At 43.9% G+C, this 10,326-nt stretch overlaps 1 long non-coding RNA gene across 1 annotated transcript; it reads right to left on the bottom strand.

Annotated features, from left to right (window-relative positions):
* Positions 1–1,087: 1,087 nt before the first annotated feature.
* On the bottom strand, positions 1,088–2,926 carry LOC117088541. Its single transcript, XR_004439246.1, has 3 exons — positions 2,736–2,926; positions 2,222–2,537; positions 1,088–1,567 (listed from the first exon to the last, which is right to left on the bottom strand). It is a non-coding gene; the product is annotated as an uncharacterized LOC117088541 (long non-coding RNA).
* Between the last annotated feature and the right edge of the window lie 7,400 nt (positions 2,927–10,326).

Raw genomic sequence — 10,326 nt, 5'->3', positions numbered from 1 at the left:
TTCATTTTCAGTCTTTTACCACTGATTTGTGACATTATTTTTGGTAAAGAAAGTCTTAAGAAAAGGCATAAAATTTCCAAAATGGGAATTGAGTGATATGGAATTTTGTAATTTTTGATATTTGTAGGCACAGATCGGTGTGGTGAAACCCTGTCTTACTCTCCTACAAAGACCTAGTGGCTTCAGAACACAGTTCAGACGATTCATTTGGCTCTGAAGATATACCTGCTCACCCTCAGCATCCCTATCCACTTCTTCCCTCCCAAATAGAAGACACACAGGGAGAAGGTAGGGGAAGCCCAGTATATAGCCCACACTTTACTCCCAGCTTTCTCAAGGGAGAGAGAGAATTGTGTCTGAGAAGTGGCTTAGTTTACACAAAATCATCTCTTCATTGTGTGTCTTGATGGTGGTCGCTTGTGTCAAAGGAGATCTTCCGTTCAGGTAGAAAATCATGAGCAACTCCCTGCAGGGATGTCTTCACCCCTAATCACCACTCTGAGCACCTCCTACTCTGCATGCAACCCCTCTCTCCCAACAGAAGCCTGAGTGACTACATCTGCCCACCCCAAAGAGGATGAGTACCAGACTCAAGTCATGGCCTCATGAGTGATGCTTCGCTTCCCAGATCCCAAAGATCTCTGTAAATCAAATCCAAGCAGAGATGAAAGCTCTCCTCTCTGCCTGTCTCCTGGTGCAGGCCCGCAGAGGAGACCTCCCCCAGGGCAGGAACCACCAATTCAAGGGTGAGAGCAGTACAGTGGCGTGGGAGTAGGAGGTGGTTGGTGCAGCTGACCTGGTACAAACCCCTAGACATTCTGACATGTGGATTGCACCAAGGACATTCTGTCCTCCAAAGGAACATCATAGATTTGGAAAGAGCAAAACTGTTTCTGTGAAAGGAAAGAGAGAGGGACAATCAGGGTGGGTTGCATTTAAAGTGGGAGACACCCAGACATGAGACATCAGAGTGGGGGCAAGGATGGATGGAGGTGAGACACTGTGCCCCTACCTGCTCCGGCTGAGTCCCAGAGCACTGAACCAAACTGTGCAGTGATGACTCCATTTCCCCTCCTAGGTGGGGATGGAAGCCTCCAGGTCACCAGGTGGCATTGCCTCCATTTCCAGCCTGCAGGGTTCCTGCCCCAGCACAGCCCTGTGAGGAGCAGCCTGTACAGGGTCTCAGGAGTCCCACGGATGCAGGACAGGGGGAGGTGGCTCACTGCCCCCAGCTCCTTCAACCTCTTGTGCCCAGGCATGCACTAAGAGGGGTCAGAGGGAAGAAGCCAGGGCAGGGCAACTCCCCCTCAAAGAGCTGGGTCATGGGAGGGGTTGACAAGGGCAGTGTAGCTCTTCCCTGATTGGAGACGTCACAAGACCCAGCAGGTCCTTGGAGAGGCTGGTGTTGGGTCAGCGGGGCAGGTCCAGGGCTTTGCAGCTAACAGACCTCTACGTCACTCTAATCTGCTCAGCGTGACTGTAGCTGTGGGCAGGTGCCTGAGGCTGGGAGAAGGGGACCACCCTTGAATTGGTGGCTCCTATCCTCGGGGAGGTCTCCTCTGCGGGCCTGCACCAGGAGACAGGTAGAGAAGGCATCAGGTTTTCTTTTGCACGGCAGAGCCCCATCTCCCTGCCCAGCACCCAGCCCTGTAGCTGCTTCCTATGGTCCAGCAGGCAACAACCCAAAGCACACAGGTTGGAGCTCCCAGCACCCCCATTCCCAAGCTAAAGCCCACTTAGCAAATCAAATTCATTACCCCTTCCATAGCACCCCACCTACACGCACACACATAGGCATCTACATGAACTCACCCCAATCCTCACTTACATGGATCTATGCACCAATGTCCATACTTCCCCACACAACCACATGCACACACACACTCTCATGCACCTCCCACACACACTTGCATATGCGTGTATACACATGCACCTTTCCATGTGCAAAACCACACCTGCACACCTACTCACATGTACATGCACAGACATATAAGTTCATATGCACACACATCCATGTCCTTCCCAACACACATCTGTCTGTGTGTGCACAAACACACATGCATCTTTCCATATACATGTACCCATGCCTGCATGCCCTGCTCTAGGCATACCGATGTGCTTACATACATACGCTTCAAAACATGTGAAGAAGCACACACACACACACACACACACAACTCTGCAGTGCACAACTGTTCCCTGACCCACATCAGGCATGTACCTCCTGAAGTTCTGGCTGCTCATGGAAGGAACAGTTGTCCAAGTTGGGCTGGAACTTGGCGCATGTGGTTTGCCCCATCTCCACATCAAAGAAGTAGTTCATCCTGAGCGGGGTGTGAACAGGGAAGGGAGTCTCATGGTAACTGTGGGTGGGGCCGGGTGGAAAGTGCGGGAGACCCCTGGCAGGCGGTGGGGGTGTCAGAAGAGGGAGCAGCAGCCGCTGGATGAATGTGGGAGCCCACAGGTGTCTCTTGCTCCTCCCCGCAGGGAGCCATGCTGCCAGCACTGGTCCTCTGTGCACTGCTTGGAAAACTCACCTGATTTTTAAAAATTGCCTTGAATGAGGTAGAATTTACATAGAATAAAATGCCTAACTGTATGTGTCTAACCTGGGGGATTTATTTTTTTTATGGATTTCAGGATACAGACGTAGTTGTGTTTTGTGGACATATTGCATAGAGGTGAAATCTGGGCTTCTAGGGTACCCATTACCAGATAATGTACATTATACTCACTAGGTGCTATTTCACATTCACCTCCATCCCACTCTCCCGTTCTTTGAGCCTCCGCTGTCTATCATTCCACTCTGCATGTCCGTGAGTATCCATTGTTTAGCTCCCACTTACAAGTGAGAGCATGCAGTTTTTGATTTTCAGTTTGAGTCATTTCAATAAGGATAATGGCCTCCAGTTCCATACAGGTTGCTGCAAAAAAAACAAAAAAAACAACAACATAATTTCATTCATTTTTGTGGCTGAGTGGTATTCCATGGTGTGTGTATATATATACATATGGAGTAGTATTGGATATATATATATCCAATTGTGTGTGTGTGTGTGTGTATGTGTGTATATATATATATATGGAGGAGAATTCAGACACACACACCACCTTGCTTCATCCAACTGTCCATCTGTCCATCGATACCATGACTTTGCTATTGTGAAAAGTGCTGCAAGAAACATACAAGTGCAGGTGTCATTTTCATATAATGATTTATTTTTAGGGGGTACCTATCCAGTAGTGGAATTGCTGGATCACAGGGTAGTTGCTGAGAAAACATCATACTGTTTTCTATAGAGGTTGTACTAACATACACTTCCACCAACAGTGCATAATTTTTTTCTTTTCCCCACATCTTCTCCAATGTCTGTTGTTTTTTGACTTTCTTTTGAGACAAGGTCTCATACACCGTACCCAGGCTGAAAGGCAGTGGCACGATCATACCCAACTGTAGCCTCAAACTCTTGGGCTCAAATGATCCACCTGCCTCAGCCTCCCGAGTAGCTGGGACTACAGGCCCATGGCAAGACATTTTTATTTTTTGTAGAGACAGGGTTTCACTATTTTGTCCAGGCTAGTCTTGAACTCCTGGCCACAAGCAATCTTCCCATTTTGGCCTCTCAAAGTGCTGTGATTATACACATGAACCACTGCACTCTGCTGTCTTTTGACATTTAGTAACAGCCTTTCTCCCTGGTGTACAATGATATCTAATTGTGGTTTCAATTTGTGTTTCCCAGATATTTAGTGATGTTGACCATTTTTTCACATGCTTGTTTGCCACTTGTATGTCTTCTTTTGAAAAATGTTTTTGTTCATATCCTATGTCCACTTTTAAAAACTTTAAGTTCTGGGATACATGTGCAGAACGTGCAGGTTTGTTACACAGCTGTACATGTGCCATGGTGGTTTGTTGCACCTATCAATCTATCATCTAGGTTTTAAGCATCACATGCATTAGGTATTTGTCTTAATGCTCTTCCTCCCCTTGTCCCTTACCCTCTGACAGGCCCCGATGTGTGATGTTCCCCTCCCTGTGTCCATGTGTTCTCATTGTTCAACTGGCACTTATGAGTGAGAACATGTGGTGTTTGTTTTTCTGTTCCTGTGTTAGTTGCTGAGAATGATGGTTTCCAGCTTCAACTATGTCCCTGCAAAGGACGTGAACTCATTCTCTTTTATGGCTGCATAGTGTATATGCCACATTTTCTTTATCCAGTCTATCACTGGTAGGCATTTGGGTTCCAAGTCTTTGCTATTGTAAATAGTGGTGCAACAAACATATATGTGCATGTGTCTTTATAGTACAATGGTTTATAATCCTTTGGCTATATACCAGTAATGGGATTGCTGGGTCAAATGGTATTTCTAGTTTTAGATCCTTGAGGAATCACTATACTGTCTTCCGCAATGGTTGATGTAATTTACACTCCCATCAACAGTGTAAAAGCATTCCTATTTTTCCACAGCCTCGCCAGCATCTGTTGATTCCTGACTTTTTAATGATTGCCATTCTAATTGATGTGAGATAGTATCTCATTGTGGTTTTGATTTGCATTTCTCTAATGATCAGTGATGATGAGCTTTTTTTTTCATGTGTTTATTGGTTGCATAAATGTCTTGAAACGTGTTTCTTCATATCCTTTGCCCACTTTTTGCTGGGGTTCTTTGTTTATTTTCTTGCAGTTCCTTGTAATTCCTTGTAGATTCTGGATATGAGACCTTTGTCAGATGGATAAATTACAAAAAGTGTCTCTCTTTCTGCAGGTTGCCTGTTCACTCTGATGATAGTTTCTTTTGGTGGACAGAAGCTCTTTAGTTTAATTAGATCCCATTTCTCAATTTTGGCTTTTGTTACCATTGTTTTTGGTGTTTTAGTCATGAAGTTTTTGCCCATACCTATGTACTGAATGGTATTGCCTAGGTTCTCTTCTAGGGTTTCATGGTTTTAGGTTTTTTTTATTTTTTTATTTTTTTTATTTTTTTATTTTTTTATTTTTTATTATCCTTTAAGTTCTAGGGTACATGTGCATGACGTTTATATCATGTATAACTCCCCAATGCAATCCCTCCCACCTCCCCCCTCCCCATGATAGGCCCCAGTGTGTGATGTTCCCCTTCCCGAGTCCAAGTGATCTCATTGTTCAGTTCCCACCTATGAGTGAGAACATGCGGTGTTTGGTTTTCTCTTCTTGTGATAGTTTGCTAAGAATGATGGTTTCCAGCTGCATCCATGTCCCTACAAAGGACGCAAACTCATCCTTTTTTATGGCTGCATAGTATTCCATGGTGTATATGTGCCACATTTTCTTAATCCAGTCTGTCACAGATGGACATTTGGGTTGACTCCAAGTCTTTGCTATTGTGAATAGTGCCGCAATAAACATACGTGTGCATGTGTCTTTGTAGTAGAGTAATTTATAATCCTTTGGGTATATACCCAGTAGTGGGATGGCTGGGTCATATGGTACATCTAGTTCTAGATCCTTGAGGAATCGCCATACTGTTTTCCATAATGGTTGAACTAGTTTACAATCCCACCAACAGTGTAAAAGTGTTCCTATTTCTCCACATCCTCTCCAACACCTGTTGTTTCCTGACTTCTAATGATTGCCATTCTAACTGGTGTGAGATGGTATCTCATCGTGGTTTTGATTTTCATTTCTCTGATGGCCAGTGATGATGAGCATTTTTTCATGTGTCTGTTGGCTGTATGGATGTCTTCTTTTGAGAAATGTCTGTTCATATCCTTTCCCCACTTTTTGATGGGGTTGTTTGTTTTTTTCTTGTATATTTGTTTGAATTCCTTGTAGATTCTAGATATTAGCCCTTTGTCAGATGAGTAGATTGCAAAAATTTTCTCCCATTCTGTAGGTTGCCTGTTCACTCTGATGGTAGTTTCTTTACCTGTGCAAAAGCTCTTTAGTTTAATTAGATCCCATGTGTCAATTTTTGCTTTTGCTGCCGTTGCTTTTGGTGTTTAAACAGGAAGTCCTTGCCCATGCCTATATCCTGAATAGTACTACCTAGATTTTCTTCTAGGGTTTTTATGGTATTAGGTCTAACATTTAAGTCTCTAATCCATCTTGAATTAATTTTCGTATAAGGGGTAAGGAAAGGATCAAGTTTCAGCTTTCTACTTATGGCTAGCCAATTTTCCCAGCACCATTTATTAAATAGGGAATCCTTTCCCCATTTCTTGTTTCTCTCAGGTTTGTCAAAGATCAGATCGCTGTAGATGTGTGGTATTATTTCTGAGGACTCCTGTTCTGTTCCATTGGTGATATCTCTATGTGGTACCAGTACCATGCTGTTTTGGTTACTGTAGGCTTGTAGTATAGTTTGAAGTCAGGTAGCGTGACGCCTCCAGCTTTGTCCTTTTGACTTAGGATTGTCTTGGCAATGCGGGCTCTTTTGGTTCCATATGAACTTTAAAGCCGTTTTTTCCAATTCTGTGAAGAAAGTTATTGGCAGCTTGATGGGGATGGCATTGAATCTATAAATCACCTTGGGCAGTATGGCCATTTTCACGATATTGATTCTTCCTATCCATGAGCATGGTATGTTCTTCCTTGTTTGTGTCCTCTTTGATTTCACTGAGCAGTGGTTTGTAGTTCTCCTTGAAGAGGTCCTTTACATCCCTTGTAAGCTGGATTCCTAGGTATTTGAGGATATTTGCATCGATGTTCATCAGGGATATTGGTCTAAAATTCTCTTTTTTTGTTGTGTCTCTGCCAGGCTTGGTATCAGGATGATGTTGACCTCATAAAAACAGTTAGGGAGGATTCCCTCTTTTCTATTGATTGGAATAGTTTCAGAAGGAATGGTACCAGCTCCTCCTTGTACCTCTGGTAGAATTCAGCTGTGAATCCATTGGTCCTGGATTTTTGGTGGGTAAGCTATTGATTGTTGCCTCAATTTCAGAGCTGCTATTGGTCTATTCAGGGATTCACTTCTTCCTGGTTAGTCTTGGGAGAGGTGTAAGTGTCCAGAAATATCCATTTCTTCTAGATTTTCTAGTTGATTGCGTAGAGGTGTTTATAGTATTCTCTGATGGTAGTTTGTATTTCTGTGGGGTCGGTGGTGATATCCTTTATCATTTTTATTGCGTCTATTTGATTCCTCTCTCTTTTCTTCTTTATTAGTCTTGCTAGCAGCCTGTCAATTTTGTTGATCTTTTCAAAAAAACCAACTCCTGGATTCACTGATTTTTTGGAGGGTGTTTTGTGTCTCTGTCTCCTTCAGTTCTGCTCTGATCTTAGTTATTTCTTGCCTTCTGCTAGCTTTTGAATGTGTTTGCTCTTGCCTCTCTAGTTCTTTTAATTGTGATGTTAGAGTGTCAATTTTAGATCTTTCCTGCTTTCTCTTGTGGGCATTTAGTGCTATAAATTTCCCTCTACACACTGCTTTAAATATGTCCCAGAGATTCTGGTATGTTGTATCTTTGTTCTCATAGGTTTCAAAAAAATCTTTATTTCTGCTTTCATTTCGTTATGTACCCAGTAGTCATTCAGGAGCAAGTTGCTCAGTTTCTATGTTGTTGAGCGGTTTTGATTGAGTTTCTTAGTCCTGAGTTCTAGTTTGATTGCACTGTGGTCTGAGAAACAGTTTGTTATAATTTCTGTTCTTTGACATTTGCTGAGGAGTGCTTTACTTCCAATTATGTGGTCAATTTTGGAATAAGTGTGATGTGGTGCTGAGAAGAATGTATATTCTGTTGATTTGGGGTGGAGAGTTCTATAGATGTCTATTAGGTCCGCTTGGTGCAGAGATGAATTCAATTCCTGGATATCCTTGTTAACTTTCTGTCTCGTTGATCTGTCTAATGTTAACAGTGGAGTGTTGAAATCTCCCATTATTATTGTATGGGAGTCTAAGTCTCTTTGTAGGTCTCTAAGGACTTGCTTTATGAATCTGGGTGCTCCTGTATTGGTGCATATATATTTAGGAGAGTTAGCTCTTCCTGTTGAATTGATCCCTTTACCCTTATGTAATGGCCTTCTTTGTCTCTTTTGATCTTTGATGGTTTCAAGTCTGTTTTATCAGAGACTAGGATTGCAACCCCTGCTTTTTTTTGTTCTCCATTTGCTTGGTAGATCTTCCTCCATCCCTTTATTTTGAGCCTATGTATGTCTCTGCATGTGAGATGGGTCTCCTGAATACAGCAGACTGATGGGTCTTGACTCTTTATCCAGTTTGCCAGTCTGTGTCTTTTAATTGGAGCATTTAGTCCATTAACATTTAAGGTTAATATGGTTATGTGTGAACTTGATCCTGTCATTATGATATTAACTGGTTATTTTGCTCGTTAGTTGATGCAGTTTCTTCCTAGCCTTTATGGTCTTTACATTTTGGCATGTTTTTGCAATGGCTGGTACCGGTTGTTCCTTTCCATGTTTAGGGCTTCCTTCAGGGTCTCTTGTAAGGCAGGCCTGGTGGTGACAAAATCTCTAAGCATTTGCTTATCTGTAAAGGATTTTATTTCTCCTTCACTGATGAAGCTTAGTTTGGCTGGATATGAAATTCTGGGTTGAAAATTCTTTTCTTTAAGAACGTTGAATATTGGCCCCCACTCTCTTCTGGCTTGTAGAGTTTCTGCTGAGAGATCTGTTGTTATTCTGATGGGCTTCCCTTTGTGGGTAACCCGACCTTTCTCTCTGGCTGCCCTTAAGATTTTTTCCTTCATTTCAACTTTGGTGAATCTGGCAATTACGTGTCTTGGAGTTGCTCTTCTGGAGGAGTATCTTTGTGGCGTTCTCTGTATTTCCTGAATTTGAATGTTGGCCTGCCCTACTAGGTTGGGGAAGTTCTCCTGGATGATATCCTGAAGAGTGTTTTCCAACTTGGTTCCATTTTCCCCCTCACTTTCAGGCACCCCAATCAGACGTAGATTTGGTCTTTTTACATAATCCCATACTTCTTGCAGGCTTTGTTCATTTCTTTTTCTTCTTTTTTCTTTTGGTTCTCTTCTGGCTTCATTTCACTCATTTGATCCTCAATCGTTGATACTCTTTCTTCCAGTTGATCGAGTCGGTTACTGAAGCTTTTGGATTTGTCAGGTATTTCTTGTGTCATGGTTTTCATCTCTGTCATTTCGTTTATGACCTTCTCTGCATTAATTAGTCTAGCTGTCAATTCTTCCACTCTTTTTTCAAGATTTTTAGTTTCTTTGTGCTGTGTACGTAATTCCTCCTTTAGCTCTGAGAAGTTTGGTGGACTGAAGCCTTCTTCTCTCATCTCGTCAAAGTCATTCTCTGACCAGTTTTGATCCATTGCTGGCGATGAGCCGTGCTCCTTTGCAGGGGGAGATGCGCTCTTATTTTTTGAATTTCCAGCTTTTCTGCCCTGCTTTTCCCCCATCTTTGTGGTGTTATCTGTCTCTGGTCTTTGATGATGGTGACGTACTGATGGGGTTTTGGTATAGGCGTCCTTCCTGTTTGATTTTTTTCCTTCTGACAGTCAGGACCCTCAGCTATAGGTCTGTTGGAGATTGCTTGAGGTCCACTCCCGACCCTGTTTGCCTGGGTATCAGCAGCAGAGGTTGCAGAAGATAGAATATTGCTGAACAGCGAGTGTACCTGTCTGATTCTTTCTTTGGCAGCTTCCTCTCAGGGGTGTCCTCCACTCTGTGAGGTGTGGAGTGTCAGACTGCCCCTAGTGGGGGATGTCTCCCAGTTAGGCTACTCAGGGGTCAGGGACCCACTTGAGCAGGCAGTCTGTCCGTTCTCAGATCTCAACCACCGTGTTGGTAATCCACTGCTCTCTTCAAAGCTGTCAGACAGAGTCGTTCGCGTCTGCACAGGTCCCCGCTGCTTCCGCTGTTGTTTTTTAGCTGTGCCCTGTCCCCAGAGGTGGAGTCTACAGAGACAGGCAGGTTTCCTTGAGCTGCTGTGAGCTCCACCCAGTTCGAGCTTCCCAGTGGCTTTGTTTACCTACTTAAGCCTCAGCAATGGTGGACTCCCCTCCCCCAGCCTCGCCGCTGCCTTGCGGTTAGATTGCCACAGACTGCTGTGTTAGCAATGAGGGAGGCTCCGTGGGCGTGGCACCCTCCCGGCCAGGTGTGGGATATATTCTCCTGGTGTGCCCGTTTGCTTAAAGTGCAGTATTGGGGTGGGAATTACCCAATTTTCCAGGTGTTGTGTGTCTCAGTTCCCCTGGCTAGGAAAAGGGATTCCCTTCCCGCTTGCACTTCCCAGGTGAGGCAATGCCTCGCCCTGCTTCAGCTCTCGCTGGTCAGGCTGCAGCAGCTGACCAGCACCGATTGTCCGGCACTCCCTAGTGAGATGACCCCAGTACCTCAATTGAAAATGCAGAAATCACTGG

Source organism: Trachypithecus francoisi, unplaced genomic scaffold (genome assembly GCF_009764315.1).
Source record: "Trachypithecus francoisi isolate TF-2019V2 unplaced genomic scaffold, Tfra_2.0 Contig00767, whole genome shotgun sequence".
In the NCBI taxonomy this organism is placed as follows: domain Eukaryota; kingdom Metazoa; phylum Chordata; class Mammalia; order Primates; family Cercopithecidae; genus Trachypithecus; species Trachypithecus francoisi.
Note: the sequence above shows the minus strand (reverse complement) of the source record. Positions and strands in the feature narration are given on the sequence as shown.